The following is a 25,198-nucleotide window of genomic DNA, read 5'->3' on the forward strand; positions in this document are numbered from 1 at the left end:
AAGTTCTTAAACGTGAGAAAACATAAGCTTGAATTATTGCTACTGCTGATTCTAGGCTTAATAGAAGTATTTGCCCAATAATTAATAGTGAAATTAAGTTTATTGCTATAGATGGTCCTGTATTTCCTAGTAATGTTAATAGTAAGTGTCCTGCAATTATATTTGCTGCTAGTCGTACTGCTAACATACCTGGTCGAATGACATTTCTAATTGTTTCAATTAATGCTATAAATGATATTAATGCAGGCGGTGTTCCTTGAGGAACAAGGTGTGTAAATATGTGATTGGTATGATTAATTCATCCAAATGACATAAATCTTAATCATATGGGTAGAGCGATTGCAAATGTTAATGCTAAATGTCTTGTTCTAGTAAAGATGCAAGGGAATAATCCTATAAAATTATTAAATAGTATTATAATAAAAATTGAGATAAAGATGAATGTTGTTCCATTAAATGATTTTGGTCCTATAAAGTTTTAAATTCATTGTGTAAGGTTACTTTTAGTTTATTTCAAATAATATTAATCCGTGATGGTGTAAGTCAAAACATTGATGGGATTAATAATAATCCTAAGAATTTTCTAGTTCAATTTAATGATAAATTGAAGATATTAGTTGATGGATCAAATGTTCAAATTAAGTTTGTTATCATTTTCAATTCAAGTTTTTTTTATCAATTGTTCTTTTTTCCGCTCTTTTATTACGATTTGGTTTAAATGAGAAAAAGTTTATTTGATTAATTAAAAGTAATGTAGCCGAAAATATAATGAATAGGGAGAATCATATGAGAAGGGATATATTAGGGATTTGGATTATATTTCCCCATCAGAAGTAGTCGTAAATTTACTATTTTTTGGTTTATGAGACCATTACTTACTTTCAGTCATCTGATGTATTTCAAGGTGTACTAACTATTTAGTTATATTAGATTGACACTCTAATATTATACATTTCAACTAACTCCTTAGATTATCTTAGATAATCACTTGATAAATAAGTTTACTGAAGTTCTTTCAATTACAATTGGTATGAATCTGTGGTTTGCTCCACAGATTTCTGAACATTGTCCAAAGAACTGTCCAGGTCGGTTTATTGTAAATGTTCCTTGGTTTAGTCGACCTGGCGTTGCATCAGTTTTAACCCCTAACGCAGGTACTGCTCATGAGTGTAGAACGTCTGATGCTCTTGTTATTACTCATACTTCCGTATTTATTGGTAGAATTGTTTGGTTATCTACATCTAGAAGTCGAAATCCGTCGTTTTCTAGGTCTTGTTCTGGTGTTATATAAGTGTCAAATTCTACATCTATAAAGTCTGAATATTCTTATCTTCAGTATCATTGTCGTCCAATGGTTTTAATTGTGATTATTGCATCTACTGAATCATCAAGTAAATATACTAGTCGTAATGATGGAAGTGCAATAAAAATTAGCGTAATTGCTGGTAATGCTGTTCAGAGTGTTTCAAGTAAATGTCCGTGAAGTATGTTTCGGTTTGTATAGGCAATAAATAGTATATAACTTCGGGCATAACCTACAATTACTGTGATTAATAATTTGTAATGCTTGAGTATGATTAGATTCTCTTAAACTATGATGTGCTCATGTTACTGTTACTCCTGATGCCAAAAGAATAGCTTATTAAGTAATGGAATTTGTATAGGATTAAAAGGTTGAATTCCTATTGGAGGTCATAGTATCCCTAGTTCAATTGCAGGTGCTAGTCTTCTTCTAAAAAATGCTCAGAAAAATGTAACAAAGAATAGTACTTCTGATGCAATAAAAAAAGATATTCCTCATCGTAATCCAATTGATACAAATCCCGTATGTAGCCCTTGGTATGTCCCTTCTCGTACTACATCTCGTCATCATTGGATTATAGTTAGTAGGGTTATTCCGAATCCGATTATAAATAAGTTTATATTAAATAGGTGAAATCATTTTGCTATTCCTGATACTAGAACTATTGCTCCAATTGCTCCTGATAATGGTCAAGGTCTATAATCTACCAAGTGGAATGGGTGGTTTGAGTGAGTTGTTAACATAGGTTTAGTATACTTCTCTAGAATATAAAGTTCTTAAACATGAGAAAACATAAGCTTGAATTATTGCTACTGCTGATTCTAGGCTTAATAGAAGTATTTGCCCAATAATTAATAGTGAAATTAAGTTTATTGCTACAGATGGTTCTGTATTTCCTAGTAATATTGATAGTAAGTGTCCTGCAATTATATTTGCTGCTAGTCGTACTGCTAGCGTACCTGGTCGAATGACATTTCTAATTGTTTCAATTAATACTATAAATGATATTAATGCAGGCAGTGTTCCTTGAGGAACAAGATGTGTAAATATGTGATTGGTATGATTAATGCATCCAAATAACACAAATCTTAATCATATAGGTAGAGCGATTGCAAATGTTAATGCTAAATGTCTTGTTCTAATAAAGATGTAAGGGAATAATCCTATAAAATTATTAAATAGTATTATAATAGAAATTGGGATAAAGATGAATGTTGTTCCATTAAATGATTTTGGTCCTAGTAATTTTTTAAATTCATTGTGTAAGGTTAAGTTTAGTTCATTTCAAATAATATTAATCCATGATTGTGTAAGTCAAAACATTGATGGGATTAATAATAATCCTACGAATGTTCCAGTTCAATTTAATGATGAATTGAAGATATTAGTTGATGGATCAAATATTGCATTTCACTGCACACATTTCTGTTGGTCATAGTATATGGACAATATGTGAGAAGTAGGGACTGATAGTGTTTGCACGTGTGTTAATGATTCAGCAAAGGACTGGATAGCAGCATTGCTGGTTCTAAGGACAGTTCCAGAAACTTTGTGAGTGCACAAGTGGTGGTTTATGGACTTGCTATATTGTCTGCAAGACTTCTAAGGACAATTCCAAAAACTTTGTGCGTGCACAAGTGGTGGTTTATGGACTTGCTATCTTCTCTGCAAGATTGGGCACCTGTACAGTCGCAGCAGATGGCTTCTGGTCATGTCTACAAGGACTACATTGGGGCTGCATCTTAGATGGCCCACCAATACCATTATTTCTACAAGGACTACAGTGGGTCTGCATCTTTGATGAATCACCAATACCATTATTTCTACAAAGACTGCAGTGGGTCTGCGCCTCTGGTGGCCCACCAATATCGTAATCTCTACCAGGACTACAGTGGTTCTGCTCTTTGATGACCTACCAATACTCTTCAAAACTTCGATTGACTCTGCTGTGGGTTTGCTCTGTTGTGGCCAATTACCTGTCTGCATGTCAAGAGTCAGCACTGTCTTTCCGTTGGGAGGACAACACCACTTCTTCAAGACTGCATGGAAATCCACTACTTCCGTGTGCATTATCTTTTACTGCTCAGACTTTGAGAAAAACACTGCTACTTTACTGTGATGAACGATTAGGACTGTCTTTATGGACTGTGAGAAAGTTTAGCTTTTGACCAACATTGTATCAATAAGTGTGTGCATTTGATATCTTCGTAATTGTAATTATGAAAAATTTTATCAAATCATTATTGACCACTGCCCAAAACAATTTGTAAAATTTTTTGTGGGGAGCATGGGGGCTATGTAAGTAGGCTGTTTAGGTTTATTTTATTGGTAACGCCACCTCTGTATAAAAATCACTGGCTGTGCTGTCTGCAGTCTGTGTCTAGTTTGCATTGTTGTCTGCCATTGTAGTATTGGGCAGCAGCAGCTGGATGTGAACAGCGCGTAGCGTTGGGCAGTTGGAGGTGAGCCGCCAGCAGTGGTGGATGTGGGGAGACAGATGGCAGAGTTTTGTAATTTGTCGTGAACTGCTATATATATTATGACAATAAGGTAACTACATTGGTTGTTCTCTATCAAAATCTTTCATTTGCTAACTATGCCTATCAGTAGTTAGTGCCTTCAGTACTTTGAATCTTTTATTTAGCTGGCAGTAGTGACGCTCGCTGATTTGCAGTAGCTTGAGTAGCGAAGACTTTTGTGAGGTAAGTGATTTGTGAAAGGTATAGTTTAATGTTAGTCAGGGCCCATTCTTTTGTAGGGATTATTGAAAGTCAGATTGCGTTGCGCTAACAAAATATTGTGTGTCAGGTTAAGCACAGTATTATGTATAATTATTCTAAGGGGACGTTTCATAACCTTTTTTTAGCAGGGTTTTATTCAATGGATTTAATTCTTGAGATGGTGTGTTTAAGATGAATTAATTGTTTGATTTTTTTTCTTTATTTCTTTTCTACTGGTTTAACTGCTTCTTATTCTTTTCGTCTTTTTTATTATTCAATATCTGGTGATAATAATTTTTATTCTAGATTTTCTTTTGATGATAAGGGTTACTATATTTCATTTGGTATAATTGGTTTATTGTTTGTTGCTGTTTTTAGTGGTAGCCTTTTGTCTTGATTAATTTTCCCTGTTCCTCATGTGATTGCCTTGCCTTATTATTTAAAGTTTTTAACTATTACTGTAGTTGTTTTAGGTGCTTATTTGGGTTATCTCATTTCTAATTTTAATTTTTCTCAAAATTTATTTTCTTTAAGTATACTTTCTTTTGTCAGAGTTGCTGGTTCTATATGGTTTATACCCTTTCTTTCAACAAAGTTTATTAGATATATTCCTTTAAAATTAGGTTATTATTCATCTAAATCATTTGATTATGGTTGAGGTGAATTATTTGGTGGTCAAGGATTATATGGACTATTCATTTATTTAATTGGTTATATATGGGGTTGATATGATTCTAATTTTAAGATTTATCTTCTAACTTTTATTTTTTGAATATTTATTTTGGGGGTATTATTTTTCGTTTACTTAAATAGCTTACAATTAGAGCGTGACACTGAAGATGTTAAGGAAGTATTTTTACTTTTACGTATTTATAAATATACATATATTATTTTTACAGTGAAAATGTAACGTTTTATTTAAACTATATAAATTTTAGAAATGTTAACCGAGTTTAACCGCTAATATAAAAAGTTAGCAGCTTTCATATTGGCTTTACATTTCCTTAATTGGCACTTTATAGTTCGATTATATTATTAACACTAATACGCCTCTTTTTTGGCTTCAATTAATAAGAATAAGGGTATTTTATTTACGAACCTTCCAGGTCGAAAGAGACTGCAATATTTCGCTTCTTATTCTATTTAAGGTTGACTGATTACATCAATACTTTTTGAATGCAACCCAAATGTTATACTTAACTACAACCCTTTCTTCTGCTCATTGTAAGGCTCCTTGATTTCATTCATGTTATAGTCCACCTAGTAACACTATAATAAAAGATATTGTTGATACTGTTCAGATTATAATGTCTGAAGTTTTAAAAATAATTACAATCGGAAGGATTAGTGCGATTTCTACGTCAAAAATTAAGAAAATTACTGCAATTAAGAAGAATCGAAGTGAGAATGATATTCGTGCTGAACTTTTTTGGGTCAAATCCACACTCAAATGGTGATCTTTTTTCTTGGTCATTAATTAATTTTTTTGATGATGTTGTTCCAAGGATTATAACAATTATTGGAATAATAAATCTAATAAAAATTCTTGTAGATAAAATCAGGATTGTTTTTCTTGGTTTATACCAAGCTTTCTGATTGGAAGTCAAATGTACTATTTATACTAGAAAAACAATTATCTACCTCATCAATAAATAGAGATGTATAGGAGTAATCATACTACATCCACAAAGTGTCAGTATCATGCTGCTGCTTCAAATCCAAAGTGGTGTCTTGGCCAGATTTGGTTTCTTGAATGTCGGAGTAGACATGTTGATAAGAAAATTGTTCCAATAGTTACATGTAGACCATGGAATCCTGTTGCAACAAAGAATGTTGATCCATAAACTGCATCAGCGATGGTGAAGGGTGAAAGTACCAATATCCTTATGGTTTGTTGAGAATAATCATTTTTGCGGTAAGATGGCTGAATTTTAGGTGGTAGACTGTAAATCTACTTATGAGATGTTTCTCTCTTACCATGTTTTAGGTCTCATATTCAATTCTAATTCTAGACTGCAATTGTAGAGGTGTAAAATTTTACTAAGGCCTAAAAGATTATTCTTTTAATTATAACTTTGAAGGTTATTAGTTTAATTAACTTAAGTCCTTAGTGTAATGAGATTAAGATTGATGTTGAGATTAATCCTATTGTTGAAATTATTACTGTTATAGGAAGAATAAAGTATGTTTCGGTTTGTATAGGCAATAAATAGTATATAACTTTGGGCATAACCTACAATTACTGTGATTAATAATAATACGACCATAGTATGATCATGGAAGAATGATAGTTGCTCCATTAATGGTGAAGCTCCATCTTGAAGGGATAAATTTGATCATGTTGCCATAATGAATTTTTCTAATAAAAGGTCAAACCTTTATTTGTAGAGCTTAAATCTACTGCACTAATCAGCCATATTAGAATCTAGAAATTAGTGGTAGTTCTGAGTAACTATGTTCTGCAGGCGGGTTATTTTGTAGTCTGTTGATCTTCTTATGTTAGCTCCTAATATGATTGCTCGGTTTGTAACCATTCTTTCTCATATAATTACAATGAATATAATGATTCCTACAATAGAAATTGTAGATCCAATTCTTGACACTACATTTCATGATGTATATGCATCTGGATAGTCTGAATATCATCGTGGTATTCCTGCTTGCCCTAAGAAGTGTTGAGGGAAGAATGTTAAGTTTACTCCAATAAATATAATTGTAAATTGGATTTTTTATCATGTATTAATTATAGTAAATCCTTTAAATAGTGGGTATCATTGAATAACATCTCCTATAATTGCAAATACTGCTCCTATACATAATACATAATACATAATGGAAGTGGCAACTACATAGTATGTACCATGTAATACAATATCAAGTGATGAATTTGCTAATACTCATCCTGTTAGTCCACCAATTGTGAATAGAAAAATAAATCCTAAAGCTCATAATAATGGTGGATTGAATTTGAATTTAGTTCCACATAGTGTAGCTAATCATCTGAATACCTTAATTCTTGTAGGTACAGGAATAATTATTGTTGCTGATGTAAAGTATGCTCGTGTGTCAACATCTATTCCTACTGTGAATATGTGATGTGCTCATACAATAAATCCTATTAGCCCAATTGATAATATAGCATAAATTATACCCAATGTTCCAAATGATTCAATTTTTCCTCTTTCTTGACATACAATGCGAGAGATAATCCCAAATCCTGGTAGAATTTCTTCTGGGTGTCCAAAGAACCAAAATAGGTGTTGATATAGAATTGGGTCACCTCCTCCTGCAGGGTCAAAGAATGATGTATTTAAATTTCGGTCTTTTAATAGTATAGTAATAGCTCCCGCTAATACTGGAAGTGAAAGAAGGAGGAGAAGGGCTATAATAGCTACAGATCATACAAATAAAGGTGTTTGATCTAGAGTTATACTATCTGATCGTATATTAATTGCTGTTGTAATGAAGTTTACTGCACCAAGAATAGATGATACACCTGCTAAGTGGAGTGAAAAAATAGCTAGGTCTACTGATGCACCCCCGTGTGCGATAGCTCCTGCAAGAGGGGGGTAAACTGTTCATCCTGTACCAGCACCGTTATCTACCATAGAAGATGTAAGAGGAAGGGTTAATGAAGGCAGAAGTAATCAAAAACTTATATTATTTATTCATGGAAATGCTATATCTGGTGCACCAATTATTAATGGTACGAGTCAATTACCAAATCCACCAATTAAAATAGTTATTACTATAAAAAATTTTTTACAAATGCGTGGGCTGTAATAATAACATTATAAATTTGGTCATCTCCAATTAGAGATCCTGGTTGACCAAGTTCAGCACGAACAAGTATTCTTATTGATGTTCCTACTATTCCTGCTCACGCTCCAAATAAGAAGTATAAAGTACCAATATCCTTATGGTTTGTTGAGAATAATCATTTTTGCGGTAAGATGGCTGAATTTTAGGTGGTAGACTGTAAATCTACTTATGAGATGTTTCTCTCTTACCATGTTTTAGGTCTTATATTCAATTATGTTTCTAGACTGCAATTCTAGAGGTGTAAAATTTTACTAAGGCCTAAAAGATTATTCCTTTAATTATAACTTTGAAGGTTCTTAGTTTAATTATCATAAGTCCTTAGTATAATGAGATTAAGGTTGATGTTGAGATTAATCATATTGTTGAAATTATAACTGTTATAGGAAGAATAATTCTTGATTTTTGAGACTTTATTTATATAGATCATGAATTTTCTGTGTATGACATAATTAGGGCTGAGAATCTAATACGTATATAATAATAAAGTGTAATTGTAGTTAATACAATCATAATGGTTATAATAGTTGTTACGTTATTTTCTATTAATGATTGTATTACAATTCATTTTTGTAGAAATCCAAGGAATGGTGGTTAACCACCTAGGGATAGGAGAGATAGAAATGTTTTGAATTTAATTTCAGTTTTTATATTTCTGGCTGAATAAATTTGGTTTATAAAGAATAGATTTATTTGCTTAAATAATAAGACCATAATTAATCTTAATAGTGAGTAAATAAAAAAATATAGTTCTCAGATGTTTTCTCTGACTGTTAGGGATCTAATTATTCACCCTAAATGTCTAATTGAGGAATATGCTAGAAGTTGTCGTAGAGATGTTTGATTTAAGGCGCCTATTCCCCCAATAATAATTCTTAGAATGATAATTGTTCAAATGAAGGTTCTTAGTTGAATACAATAAGATAATACCATTATAGGGGCAGTTTTTTGTCATGTTATTAATGCTAACAGTTATTTTATCTCGAAACTCCTATTACTTCTGGAAATCAGAAATGAAAGGGTGCAGCGCCAATCTTTAATTATAATCTAGATCTAATTATTATTGAGGGAATAAATTCTGTTTCTCACCCTATTGGATACTTTATTTCAATCAGCAAAATTGAAAATAGTAGTATTGTCGATGCTATTGCTTGGACAATAAAGTATTTAATTGACGACTCATTTATTATTATATTTTTATTTCTTGTTAGGAGTGGAATAAATGAAAGTAAGTTGATCTCAAGTCCTATTCAAACTCCAAATCAGAAGTTTGATGAAATGGACAGGATCGTCCCTATCATTAATGTTGATAGGAAGAGAAGTTTTGTAGAGTTGTTGGGCATTAAAAAGGAGAGGATTGATACCTCTATAAATGGGGTATGAACCCATTAGCTTGTTTAGCTTACCTATTTACATTAAGGTGTATGACGCATGTTAGTTTTAGATACTAAAGAAGGTAGTTTAATTCTGTCTAATGTAATTTTTAATGAAGGTAATTTTTATTTACTTGATTTACCCTATCAAGGTAACCCTTTAATCAGACTCTTCATTTATATTTAATATATAAATTAAAAATTTTGTTTTAAATGTTTATGTATTATTTTGGTTACTTCTAATTAATTTATCTCGATTCGGTAATTTGAATATACATACATACATAATAAATAATTTATATTAATATATTACATTTAATTAAATTTAAATACTTTTAATGTTATTTTATTATTATTAAATGATTATTTTAATCCATTTATTTACCTAGGATTATAGCTACTTATGTATTTAGCTTGAAATTGGTTATTGTATTATAAATTATATAATAATATGTAATTTAATATTAAATATTATTATAATTGGATATAATAAATATAATTAATGATATTAAATATAAAACATTATATTAATATAAATGATTATATTAATTATAATAATATACTTACCGAATTATCTATAATTAAATTATTTAACTTATTAATATTTGAATAAATTCAATATAAAGTTAATTTTAAATTAATAACATATTATATTAAATTACATAATTGAAAAAAGTATATTTATTTATTATTTAATCTTTCTTTATTATTAGTGAAAAGAAAGATTAAATAAGAGAGAATATAATATATTTATTGGTATACATGTTCCATATTAATCTTTATTTATATGTAATAGAGAAGTTGTTGCGGTCATACAGGGGTGCGTATCTTTTTTTTTGTCTTTTTTGTGTTTATTTCTTTCTTTTTCTTTAAATATTTGAGTCTTTTAATTTTTCTTAATTTTATAAATTTTCAAATTTCTTATTTTTTTTCCAAATGTTTTATTCTTGCTTGTTTATCCCCTTTTTCTTTGTGTTATATGTAAGTTTCGATAAACAAAGTGTTCTTTTTGCAGTAATTTGATTTAATTATGAAGTGATTTTGGATTTAGCGATTGATTTAGTATTGGCATAATTCGTGCCAGCAGCCATGGTTATACAATTGATACAAGTGAATATTATTGGTTAAAACAGTTGTTTATATTTTTAGGGTTAAAATACTGATTTGTAAGGTGAAATGTAAAAATTTATTTATAACTCTTTTTATGAATCTGTGAAATTTAAATAATAAACTAGGATTAGGTACCCGATTATTTTAAATGTTAATTATATTTACCAGAGTACTATTTGTTAAGGTCTTTAAACCCACAGAATTTGGCAGTATCTCATTCCATTCAGAGGAACCTACCCAGTTATTGATATTACACGATATACTCTACTTAATTTATTTGTTTGTATATCTCCGTTATCAGAGAATCTTTTTAGAGTTATAATTCTCGAGATTTATAATTATAAAATATTTCAGGTCAAGGTGCTGCTTATAGTTAAGAGGAGGTGGGTTACAATAGATTTTTGTTTATAACGGATTTGATGGTGAAATACTGTTAATGAAGGTGGGTTTTATAGTAATTTAATTTAGTTAATTTAACTGATATTAGCTCTGAGGTGTGTACACATCGCCTGTCGCACTCATTATTGATTATTCTATTTTATTATTTTAAGGTAGCTTCAATTTAGATGAGATAAGTTGTAACATAGTAGATGTACTGGAAAGTGTATCTAGGAAGAGTTTCAAGATATAACTTATTAGTAAAGTGTTTCATTTACACTGAAAATTTTTCTGTGCGAATCAGGATATCTTGATTATTTATTTTATTATATTTATTTTTTGTTTGTTTAGTTATTGAATAAAAATAATTTTGTCTCATTTTGTCTTAGCATATTTTGTAGAAATTATTTTTTAGATCATATTTTATTGGTAATGTAATTGTTTTATGAAATATTATTTCCAATTTTAGAAAGTAGATTTTATTTACTGTACCTTTTGTTTCTGGGATTATCAAAATTTTAGTATTTACTTTACTTGTCTCGATTTGGGTTGATTTATAAATAATTTATAGTTAATGTATCATAATTAATATTAAATTATTAATAGAAATGAGATGTTAATCGTTTCCTAAGATATCTAGTTTTGTAAGAAAAAATTTAATTTTTTGAAGTTAATTGTTTCTATTTAATGTTTTAAGTATAAATATTAACTTATTTATTCTTTAAGGGATAAGCTTTGGAGTTAATAACCTATAATTTGTTTTATGAAGTATAATAGTAAGCTTTAAAACAGCCATCTTTAAGATTATGTCTTAGTTCATTAAATTTTATTTTGATTTTATAAGTATTTTAGGTTTTTTATTAAGATTATCGATTTAATTTTAAAATTTTTGTAATAATGATAGAATTACTATATTTATTTGTATATAATTTTTACCTTGTGAATTTATTATGAGGAACTAGGCAAAATTGAATTCCGCCTGTTTATCTAATACATGTCCTCTTGAAAATACTATGAGGTCTGGCCTGCTCACTTAGCGGATTTTTAAAGGGCCATGGTACTTTGACCGTGCATAGGTAGCATAATCATTAGTCTCTTAATTAGTGGCTGGAATGAATGGCTTGACCAGAAATTTAACTTTTGAGTCAAAAGGCTTAAATTTTTCTTTAGGACGAGAAGACCCTATAGAGCTTAACATTTTACTTTATATATAGTTTTTTGTTTGTCTTTCTATATTTAATGATGATGTTTTTTTGGGGTGACATGAAGAATAAATAAACTCTTCATTGTTATATCATTTATATATGTTTGTTGTTTTGATCTGTAATTTATGATCATAAGATTAAGTTACCTTAGGGATAATACTGTTGATACTGTTCAGATTATAATGTCTGAAGTTTTAAAAATAATTTCAATTGGAAGGATTAGTGCGATTTCTACATCAAAAATTTAGAATATTACTGCATTTAAGAAGAATCGAAGTGAGAGTGGTATTTGTGCTGAACTTTTTGGGTCAAATCCACACTCAAATGGTGATCTTTTTTCTCGATTATTAATTAATTTTTTTGATAATGTTGTTGCAAGTATTATAACAATTATTGGGATAAAAATGTAACAAAAGTTCTTGTAGATAAAATCAGGATTGTTTTTCTTGATTTATACCAAGCTTTCTGATTGGAAGTCAAATCTACTATTTATACTAGGAAAACAATTATCTACCTCATCAATAAATAGAGATGTATAAGAATAATCATATTACATCTGCAAAGTGTCAGTATCATGCTGCTGCTTCAAATCCAAAGTGCTGTCTTTGTGAGAATTGGTTTATTGAATGTCGAAGTAGACATGTTGATAAGAAAATTGTTCTAATAATTACATGTAGACAATGGAATCCTGTTGCAACAAAGAATGTTGATCCATAAACTGCATCTGCAATGGTGACGGGTGCTTCTCAATATTCGAATGCTTGAAGTATAGTAAAGTATAGTCCTAGTAATACTGTAAAGAATAGTCCTTGTAATGCTTGAGTATGATTAGATTCTATTAAACTATGATGTGCTCATGTTACTGTTACTCCTGATGCCAAAAGAATAGCTGTATTAAGTAATGGAATTTGTATAGGATTAAAAGGTTGAATTCCTATTGGGGGTCATAGTCTCCCTAGTTCAAAAATAGGTGCTAGTCTTCTTCTAAAAAATGCTCAGAAAAATGAAACAAAGAATAGAACTTCTGATGCAATAAATAAAATTATTCCTCATTGTAATCCAATTGATAGAAATCCCGTATGTAGCCCTTGGTATGTCCCATCTCGTACTACATCTTGTCACCATTGGATTATAGTTAGTAGGGTAATTCCGAATCGTATTATAAATAAGTTAATATTAAATAGGTGAAATCATTTTGCTAATCCTGATTCTAGAACTATTGCTCCAATTGCTCCTGCTAATGGTCAAGGTCTATAATCTACTAAGTGGAATGGGTGGTTTGAGTGAGTTGTTAACGTTGTATGAAATTGTTTGAGCAACAGACCAAAGAGAACCTAATAAAGGATAATTTCAATTAAAAAACCAACCAGCAATTATAACGGTATAAACACCAAATCTAGTACACCATAATAAAAACAAAATTCCATAAGAAAAAGAACATATATAAGTTAAGTAAGGGAAAATCACTCAAACAGCCAAGGAAATTTTTAAATTAAAAAAAGGAGAAAAATGATAATGTAAATAATTAGATATAATAGGAATTGGCTGCTCCTTACAAATTAAATTAACAGCTTCACTAAAGGGTTGAGGAATTCCTACAAATCCTACTTTATTTGGACCCTTTCGAATTTGGATATAACCTAAAACCTTACGCTCTAATAAAGTTAAAAAAGCAACACTAATTAAAATACAAATAACTAAACACAAAATTCAAAATAATCATAAATAAATCATAAAGTATCAATACTATTTGTAGAAAAAACCTACATAAATGAATTCTAAATTGAACACATTAATCTGTCAAAATAGTTAATATTAATCAATAACATAAAAAATATTTCAACCATATGGTCGTTTCGTACTAATATGAATTAATAATGTTAGGATAGAAACCGACCTGGCTCACGACGGTCTGAACTCATATCATGTAAGAATTTAAAGGTCGAGCAGACCTAATTGCTGGGCTACTGCACCCAAAATTTCTCTTAATCCAACATCGAGGTCGCAATCTGCTTTGTCGATATGAGCTCTCAAAAACAATTACGCTGTTATCCCTATGGTAACTTCACCTTATGATCATAAATTACGGATCAAAACAACAAACATAAACAAATGATATAATAATGAAGAGTTTATTTATTCTTCATGTCACCCCAACAAAACATCATCATTAAATATAGAAAGACAGACAAAAAACTATATATAAAGTAAAATGTTAAGCGCTATGGGGTCTTCTCGTCCTAAAGATAAATTTAAGCCTTTGACTCAAAAGTTAAATTCAAAATTTTATTAAGAGACAGTTGATTTCTCGTCAAGCCTTTCATTCCAGCCACTAATTAAGAGACTAATGATTATGCTACCTTTTCATGGTCAAAATACCGCAGCTCTTTAAAAATCCGCTCAGTGAGCAATCCAGACCTTGAAGTATTTTCAAGAGGACATGTTTTTGATAAACAGGTGGAAATCAATTTTGCCTAGTTCCTTATAATTAATTCACAAGGTAAAAATTATATACAAATAAATTTACTAATACTATCATTATTACAAAAATTTTTAAATTAAATCAATAATCCTAATAAAAAACCTAAGATACTTAAAAAATTAAAGTAAAAAGTAATGTACAAAGACGTAATCTTAAAGATAGCTGGTTTAAAGCTTACTATTATGTTTCATAAAACAAATTATAGTTTATCAACTTCAAAGCTTATCCCTTAAAGAATAAATAAGTTAATATATATACTTAAAAAATTAAATAAAAACAATCAACTACAAAAAATTAAATTTTTTCTTAAGAAACAAGACATCTTGGGAAATGATTAACATCTCATTTCTATAAATAATTTAATAATAATTATGAGACATTAACTATAAATTATTTATGAATCAACCCAAATCGAGACAAGTGAAGTTAATACTAAAATTTTGATAAAACCCGATACAAAAGGTTTAATAAATAAAATCTACTTTTCAAATTTTAAAATAATATTTCATAAAACAATAACATTAGCAATAATCTATAATCTAAATAATCAATTCTACAAAATATACGACAAAATTACACAAAATTATTTTTATTAAATAATTAAACAAACAAAACATAAATATAATAAAATAAATAATCAAGATATACTGATTTGCACAGAAAAATTATCAGTGTAAATGAAACACTTTACTAATAAGTTATATCTTGAAACTCTTTCTAGATACACTTTCCAGTACATCTACTATGTTATGACTTATGTCATCTAAATTGAAGCTACCTTAAAATAAAAAATAGAATAATCAATAATGAGAGCGACGGGCGATGTGTACACATCTCAGAGCCAATATCAGTTAAATAAAATAAAATAAAATACTATCAAATCCACCTTCATTAACAGTATTTCACCATCAAATCCGTTATAAACAAAAATCTATTGTAACCCACCTCATCTTAACTATAAGCTGCAACTTGACCTGAAATATTTTATAATTATAAAGCTTGAGAATTATAACTCTAAAAAGATTCTCTGATAACGGAGATATACAAACAAATAAATTAAGTAGAGTAAATCGTGTGTTATCAATAACGGGGTAGGTTCCTCTGAATGGAATGAGATACCGCCAAATTCTTTGGGTTTAAAGACCTTAACTAATAGTACCCTGGTAAATATAATTAACATTTAAAATAATAGGGTATCTAATGCTAGTTTATTATTTAAACTTCACAGATTCATAAAACGAGTTATAAATAAATTTTAACATTTCACCCTACAAATTTATATTTTAACTCTAAATATATAAACAACTGTTTTAACCAATAATATTCACTTGTATCAATTGTATAACCGTGGCTGCTGGCACGAATTATGCCGATACTAAATCAATTGATAAATCGAAAATCACTTGTTAATTAAATGAAATTACTGCAAAAAGAACATTTAGTTTAACGAAACTTACATATAATACAAAGAAAAAGCGAAGAAACAAGCAAGAATAAAACTTTTGGAAGCAAAAATAAGAAAATTGAAAATATATAAAATTAAGAAAAAATAAAAGATTCAAATATTTAAAGAAAAAAAAGAAAAAAAACACAAAAAATGAAAAAAAAGAAACGTACCCCCATATGACAACAACAACTTCTCTATTATATATAAATTATGATTAATATAGAACATGTATACCAATAAATGTATTATTTTCTATCTTATTTAAACTTTCTTTTCAATAATAATAAAGAAAGATTAAATAATATAAAAAATATATTTAATACAATTATGTAATTTAATGTAATATGTTATTGATAAACTAATTTTTATATTGAATCCACTTAAATATTAATTAATTACATAATTTACTCATAGAAAATTATGTAATTAAATTATTATAATTAATATAATCATTTATATTAATACAATATTTTATATTTTATATCATTGATTATATTTATTATATCCTATTATAATAATATTTAATATTAAATTACATATTATTATATAATTTATTATATAATAACCTATTTTAAGCTAAAAACTTAAGAAGGTAAAATCCTAGGTAAATAAATGTACTAAAATAATCATTTAATAATAATAAAATAACATTATAGGTATTTAAATTTAATTAAATGTAAAATATTAATCTAAAATTTATTTTATATATATATTCAAATTAACCGAATCGAGATAAATTACTTCGAAATAACCAAAATAATACATAAACCAAAAAAAATTCCTTTAAATTTATATATTAAATATAAATGAAGTGCCTGATTAAAGCGTTACCTTGATAGGGTAAATCAAGTAAATAAAAATTACCTTCATTAACAATTACATAAGACAGAATTAAACTACCTCCTTTAGTATCAAAAACTAACGTGTATCATACACCTTAAAGTAAAGAGGTTAGCTAAACAAGCTAATGGGTTCATACCCCATTTATAGAGGTATCAATCCTCTCCTTTTTATTGACCAACAACTCTACAAAACTTCTCTTCCTATCAACATTAATGATAGGAACGATCCTGTCCATTTCATCAAACTCCTGATTCGGAGTTTGAATTGGACTTGAGATCAACTTACTTTCATTTATTCTGCTCCTAACAAGAAATAAAAATATAATAATAAATGAGTCATCAATTAAATATTTTATTGTCCAAGCAATAGCATCGACAATACTATTATTTTCAATTTTGCTGATTCAAATAAAGTATCCAATAGGGTGAGAAACAGAATTTATTCCCTCAATAATATTTAGTTCTAGATTATTATTAAAGATTGGGGCTGCACCCTTTCATTTCTGATTTCAAGAAGTAATTGGAGCTTCGAGATGAAATAACTGTTTAACACTAATAACATGACAAAAAATTGCCCCAATAATGGTATTATCTTATTGTATTCAACTAAGAACTTTCATTTGAACAATTATCATTCTAAGTATTATTATTGGGGCGATAGGTGCCTTAAATCAAACATCTCTACGCCAACTTCTAGCATATTCCTCATTTAGACATTTAGGGTGAATAATTAGTTCCCTAACAGTCAGAGGAAACATCTGAGATCTATATTTTATTATTTACTCACTATTAGGAATAATTATGTTCTTATTATTTAAGCAAATAAATCTAATTTTTATAAACCAAATTAATTCAGCCAGATATATAAAAACTGAAATTAAATTCATAAAATTTCTATCTCTCCTATCTCTAGGTGGTTTACTACCATTCCTTGGATTTCTACCAAAATGAATTGTAATACAATCATTAATAGAAAATAACATAACAACTATTATAACCATTATGGTTGTATTAACTTCATTTACACTTTATTATTATATATGTATTAGATTCTCAGCCCTAATTATGTCATACACAGAAAATTCATGATCTATAAATATAAAGTCTCAAAATTCAAGAACTATTCTTCCTATAACAGTAATAATTTCAACAATAGGATTAATCTCAACATCACCATTAATCTAATTATACTAAGGACTTATGTTAATAACTAATTACCTTCAAAGTTATAATTAAAAGAATAATCCTTTCAGCATTAATAAAATTTTACACCTCTAGAATTGCAGTCTAGAAACATAATTGAATATAAGACCTAAAACATGGTAAGAGAGAAACATCTCATAAGTAGATTTACAGTCTACCACCTAAAATTCAGCCATGTTACCGCAAAAATGATTATTCTCAACAAACCATAAGGATATTGGTACGTTATACTTCTTATTTGGAGCGTGAGCAGGAATAGTAGGAACATCAATAAGAATACTTCTCCGTGCTGAACTTGGTCAACCAGGATCTCTAATTGTAGTTGACCAAATTTATAATGTTATTATTACAGCCCACGCATTTGTAATAATTTTTTTATAGTAATAACTATTTTAATAGGTGGATTTAGTAATTGACTCGTACCATTAATAATTGGTGCACCAGATACAGCATTTCCATGAATAAATAATATAAGTTTTTGATTACTACTGCCTTCATTAACCCTTCCTCTTACATCTTCCATGGTAGATAACGGTGCTGGTACAGGATGAGCAGTTTACCCCCCTCTTGCAGGAGCTATCGCACACGGGGGTGCATCTGTAGACCTAGCTATTTTTTCACTCCACTTAGCAGGTGTATCATCTATTCTTGGTGCAGTAAACTTCATTACAACAGCAATTAATATACGATCAGATAGTATAACTCTAGATCAAACACCTTTATTTGTATGATCTGTAGCTATTACAGCCCTTCTCCTCCTTCTTTCACTTCCAGTATTAGCGGGAGCTATTACTATACTTTAACAGACCGAAATTTAAATACATCATTCTTTGACCCTGCAGGAGGAGGTGACCCAATTCTATATCAACACCTATTTTGATTCTTTGGACACCCAGAAGTTTACATTTTAATTCTACCAGGATTTGGGATTATCTCTCACACTGTATGTCAAGCACATCACATATTCACAGTAGGAATAGATGTTGACACACGAGCATACATTACATCAGCAACAATAATTATTGCTGTACCTACAGGAATTAAGGTATTCAGATGATTAGCTACACTATATGGAACTAAATTCAAATTCAATCCACCATTATTATGAGCTTTAGGATTTATTTTTCTATTCACAATTGGTGGACTAACAGGATTACAATAAGCAAATTCATCACTTCATATTGTATTACATGATACATACTATGTAGTAGCCCACTTCCATATGTATTATCTATAGGAGCAGTTTTTGTAATTATAGGAGGTGTTATTCAACGATACCCACTATTTACAGGATTAACTACAAATAATACATGATAAAAAATCTAATTTACAAATATATTTATTGGAGTAAACTTAACATTCTTCCCTCAACACTTCTTAGGTCTAGCAGGAATACCACGACGATATTCAGACTATCCAGATGCATATACATCATGAAACGTAGTGTCAAGAATTGGATCTACAATTTCTATTGTAAGAATCATTACATTCATTGTAATTATATGAGAAAGAATGGTTACAAACCGAGAAATCATATTTAGAGCTAAGATAAGAGGATCAACAGAATGACTTCAAAATAACCTGCCTGCAGAACATAGTTACTCAGCACTACCACTAATTTCTAGATTCTAATATGGCGGATTAGTGCAGTAGATTTAAGCTCCACAAATAAAGGTTTGACCTTTTATTAGAAAATTTCATTATGGTAACATGATCAAATTTATCCCTTCAAGATGGAGCTTCACCATTAATGGAGCAACTATCATTCTTCCTTGATCATACTATGATCGTATAATTGTTAATCACAGTAATTGTAGGTTATGCCCTAAGTTATATACTATTTATTGCCTATACAAACCGAAGCATACTTCACGGACATTTAATTGCAACAATCTGAGCAGCATTACCAACAATTACGCTAATTTTTATTGCACTTCCATCATTACGACTACTATTATTTACTTGATGATTCAGTAGACGCAATAATGACAATTAAGACCATAGGACGACAATGATACTTAAGACACGAATATTCAGACTTTATAGATGTAAAATTTGACACTTATATTACACCAGAACAAGACCTAGAAAACGACGGATTTCGACTTCTAGATGTAGATAACCGAACAATTCTACCAATAAATACGGAAGTTCGAGTATTAACTAGAGCATCAGACGTTCGACACTCATGAGCAGTACCTGCGTTAGTGGTTAAAATTGACACAACGCCTGGCCGACTAAACAAAGGAACATTTACAATAAACCGACCTGGACAGTTTTTTGGACAGTGCTCAAAAATCTGTGGAGCAAACCCTAGATTCATACCAATTGTAATTGAAAGAACTTCAGTAAACTTATATATCATGTGATTATCTAAGATAATCTAAGGAGTTAGTTAAAATGTACAACATAAGTGTGTCAATCTAAATTAACTAAATAATTAATACACCTTGAAATACATCAGGTGACTGAAAGTAAGTAATGGTCTCTTAAACCATAATTATATAGATCTAATTATAATTGAGGGAATAAATTCTGTTTCTCACCCTATTGGATACTTGATTTCAATCAACAAAATTGAAAATAATAGTATTGTCGCTGCTATTGCTTGGACAATAATATATTTAATAGACGACTCATTTATTATTATATTTTTATTTCTTGTTAGGAGCAGAATAAATGAAAGTAAGTTGATCTCAAGTCCTATTCAAACTCCGTATCAGGAGTTTGATGAAATGGACAGGATTGTTCCTATCATTAATCTTGATAGGAAGAGAAGTTTTGTAGAGTTGTTGGTCATTAAAAAGGAGAGGATTGATACCTCTATGAAAGCTGTATGAACCCATTAGCTTGTTTAGCTTACCTTTTTACAAATTCAAGGCCTATGATGAAAAATTCATATCATTGATTCCACTAAACAACATTTTTAATTAAAATACTGAAGCAACCTAAACAAAAAAATACTCGCCCTTTAAACAAAGAATGTTTAAAGGCAATCAATGTAAAAGTAAAAGATGATATTCACGAAAATAAAATCAGAGAACAAATATAAACACCAGAATAATAATTACCATGCTGAGAATAAGAATACATATATAAAGTATAAACAGCTCTAAAAAAAGACAAAAAAATTTAAGCAAAAAACTAAAAGAAGATCAAGACATAATTCTATTTTATAATCTAAGTTCACCTACCAAATGTAAAGAAGGAGGAGCAGCTATATTAGATGATCTCAAAAGGAACCATCATAAAGCCATTCTTGGTAGCAAATTAATTATACCCTTGTTAATTAATAGTCTTCGTCTACCTAAACGTTCATCAATACTATTAGATAAACAAAATAAACCAGAAGAACATAAACCATGACCCACCAATAAAGAAAGAGAACCTATACAACCTCATGAATTCATAATCATCAATCCTCCAATAACCATTCTTACATGAGCAACAGAAGAACACGCAATTAAAGACTTTAAATCAACCTGACGAAAACAAATAAATCTAACAATAACCCCACCAGATAAACCCAAAGACAATCAAAAATAATTAAACTTTAAACCCAAATAAGAAATAACCTTCATAACACTAAAAATACCATAACCACCTAACTTTAATAAAACACCAGCAAGAAACATTCTACCTGAAATAGGGGCCTCAAAATGAGCCTTAGGAAGCCATAAATGAACCAAAAATATTGGCATCTTAACAAAAAAAGCAAGAATTATAAACACATAAAATATAAAGTAATAAGAACCAAAATCAACCAAAAAAGGAAAATATAAAGTATTAGAAAAATCATAAACCCTAAATAATACTAATAATAAAAGTAATCTAGCAACCAGAGTATAAAAAATTAAATAAACACCAGCCTGTAAGCGTTCAGGTTGATAACCTCAACCCAAACTAAATCTGTTCCTAAATATGGAATAGCTGTTAATAAATTAGTAATTACTGTCGCATCTCAAAATGATATTTGACCTCAAGGTGAAAAGTATCCTATAAATGCAGTTGCTATAACTAAGAATAGAATTACTGTACCAATTATTCAGGTGTGTATGTATATGTAAGATCTGTAGTAAATTCCTCGTCCTACATGTAAATAAATACAAATAAAAAATATAGAAGCTCCATTTGCATGTAAGGTTCGAAAAATTCAACCATTATTTACGTCTTTGGAGATGTGAACTACACTACTAAAAGCTATTTCAATATTTGATGTATAATGTGTAGCTAAAAATAGTCCAGTTACAATTTGAATTACCAAACATAACCCTATTAGGACCCAAAATTTCATCAAAATGAAATAATTGTTTGTGCGGGTAAATCAACTAGTTATTAATGATTTTAATTAAAGGATGTCTTAATCGTAAGGGTTTATTCATTAGTAAATTATCTCATTTTACGAATAGGCCCCTGGTTAATATTAGTGATTTTAACAACTGCTAATAGTGCTAAAAATAAATATATTATTATTATTATTGTGATAATGAATGTTGGTCTATTATATAGTTTTTCTAAAGATATTGTTATTTCTTGATCATTGATTGTATTATCAATTTTTATAGTTTCAGTATTCTTGAAAAAGTCTATAAATATTGTTATATCTAAAATAATTAATGTTGATATAATAAATACTCATATTGTTAAGGTAATAATTATCGTAATTGATTTAGGTTGAAATATTTCGTTTGATGCAATTCTCGTAATATAAATAAATAGAACTAATATACCACCAAAAAACGTTAAAAATGAAATATATGATAATCAATATCTTTCCATTATTGTTCCTGTTATTAGTCCAACTAGAAAAGTTTGTAGGATAATGAAGAGCATTATTGATATTGGGTGTCTTAATTTAATAAAATTAATATTTATTACGTTTGATAGTGATATAATTATTATTTTGATCATTTCAGGGGTTAGTTTATTAAAATATCGATTTTGGGGACCGATGATGGAAGCTTTTCCACCTCTGAAGTTTTAAAAGTGGCGGCTGGACTTATTTCCGGTTTACAAGACCGGCGTTTTTTTTAAACAATTAAAACTAATGTTTATATTCTCTGTCTTTACTTCTTTATTGGTTTATTTTGCTGGTGTTTATGTTTTTTCTTCTAAACGTAAGCATTTACTAATGGTTCTTTTGAGATTAGAGTATATTGTTATTTCTTTATTTATATTAGTTATTGTTTTTCTTATTGAGTTTGATTATGATAATTTTTTTCCTGTTATTTTTTGGGTTTTTTCTGTTTATGAAGGTGCTTTAGGTCTTTCTGTTTTAGTTTCAATAATTCGTTCTCATGGTAATGATTTTTTAATTCTTTTGGTTTATCTTTATGTTAGAATATTTATTTATAACTATTTTTTGATCCCTCTTTGTTTGGTTAATAATTGTTGATGGTTGGTTCATTCTTTAATATTTCTGTCTAGTTTTGTTTTTATAATTTGTGTTTGTTCATACGCAGAATTCAATATAATTAGCTATTATTTTGGTATTGATTATATTTCATTTAGTTTGATTTTGCTTAGTTTTCGAATTTGTTCTTTAATAAATACTGCAGGTACGCTAGCAGTACGACTAGCAACAAATATAATAGTAGGACACTTACTATTAACATTACTAGGAAATACAGGACCATCTATAGCAATAAACTTAATTTCACTAGTAATTATTGGGCAAATACTTCTATTAATCCTAGAATTAGCAGTTGCAATAATTCAAGCTTATGTTTTCTCAATTTTAGGAATTTTATTTTCTAGAGAAGTATACTAAACCTATGTTAACAACTCACTCAAACCACCCATTCCACTTAGTAGATTATAGACCTTGACCATTAACAGGAGCAATTGGAGCAATAGGTCTTGTATCAGGATTAGCAAAATGATTTCACCTATTTAATAATAACTTATTTATAATCGGATTCGGAATAACCCGAGTAACTATAATCCAATGATGACGAGATGTAGTACGAGAAGGGACATACCAAGGGCTACATACGGGATTTGTATCAATTGGATTACGATGAGGAATAATTTTATTTATTGCATTAGAAGTACTAATCCTTGTTTCATTTTTCTGAGCATTTTTTAGAAGATGACTAGCACCTACTATTGATCGAGGGATACTATGACCCCCACATATATAAGTTAAGTAAGGGAAAATCACTCAAACAGCCAAGGAAATTATTAAATTAATAACAGGAGAACAATAATAAAGTAAATAATTAATATAATAGGAATTGGCTGCTCCTTACAAATTAACTTAATGGCATCACTAAAGGGTTGAGGAATTCCTACAAATCCTACTTTATTTGGACCCTTTCGAATTTGGATATAACCTAAAGCCTTACACTCTAATAAAGTTAAAAAAGCAACACTAATTAAAACACAAATAACTAATAAAAGAAAATTCAAAATAAACATAAATAAATCATAAAGTATCAATACTATTTGTAGAAAAACCTACATGAATGAATTCTAAATTCAACACATCTGTCAAAATAGTAATCTAATTAATATTAATCAATAAAATAAAAAATATTTCTATCATATGGTCCTTTCGTACTAATACGAATTAATAATCTTAGGTTTGAAACCGACCTGGCTCACGCCGGTCTGAACTCAGATACTTAAATAGCTTCCAATTTGAGCATGACACTGAAGATGTTAAGGAAGTATTTTTACTTTTAGGTATTTATAAATATACATATATTATTTTTACAGTGAAAATGTAATGTTTTATTTGAACTATATAAATTTTAAAAATGTTAACGGAGTTTAACCGCTAATACAAAAAGTTAGCAGCTTTCATATTGGCTTTACATTTCCTAAATTGGAACTTTATTGTTCAATTATATTAGTAACAGTAATATGCCTCTTTTTTGGCTTCAATTAATAAGAATAAGGGTATTTTATTTACCAACCTTCCTGGTCGAAACTGACTGCAATATTTTGCTTCTTATTCTATTTAAGGTTGATTGATTTTATCAATACTTTTTGAATGCACCCAAATGCTATAGTTAACTACAACCCTTTTTTCTGCTCATTGTATGGCTCCTTGATTTCATTCATAGTATTGTGCGCCTAGTAATACTATAATAAAAAATATTGTTGATACTGTTCAGATTATAATGACTGAACTTTTAAAAATAATTACAATTGGAAGGATTAGTGCCATTTCTACATAAAAAATTAAGAAAATTTCTGCAATTAAGAGGAATCGAAGTGAGAATGGTATTCATGCTGAACTTTTTGGGTCATATCCACACTCAAATGGGGATCTTTTTTCTCGGTCATTAATTAATTCTTTTGATAATGTT

The 25,198-nt window shown here is 29.1% G+C and overlaps 1 pseudogene; it reads right to left on the minus strand.

The window, feature by feature from the left end:
* Window positions 1-722: 722 nt before the first annotated feature.
* Window positions 723-24,371, minus strand: LOC124556164 (annotated as a pseudogene).
* Between the last annotated feature and the right edge of the window lie 827 nt (window positions 24,372-25,198).

Source organism: Schistocerca americana, chromosome X, assembly GCF_021461395.2.
Source record: "Schistocerca americana isolate TAMUIC-IGC-003095 chromosome X, iqSchAmer2.1, whole genome shotgun sequence".
In the NCBI taxonomy this organism is placed as follows: Eukaryota; Metazoa; Arthropoda; class Insecta; order Orthoptera; family Acrididae; genus Schistocerca; species Schistocerca americana.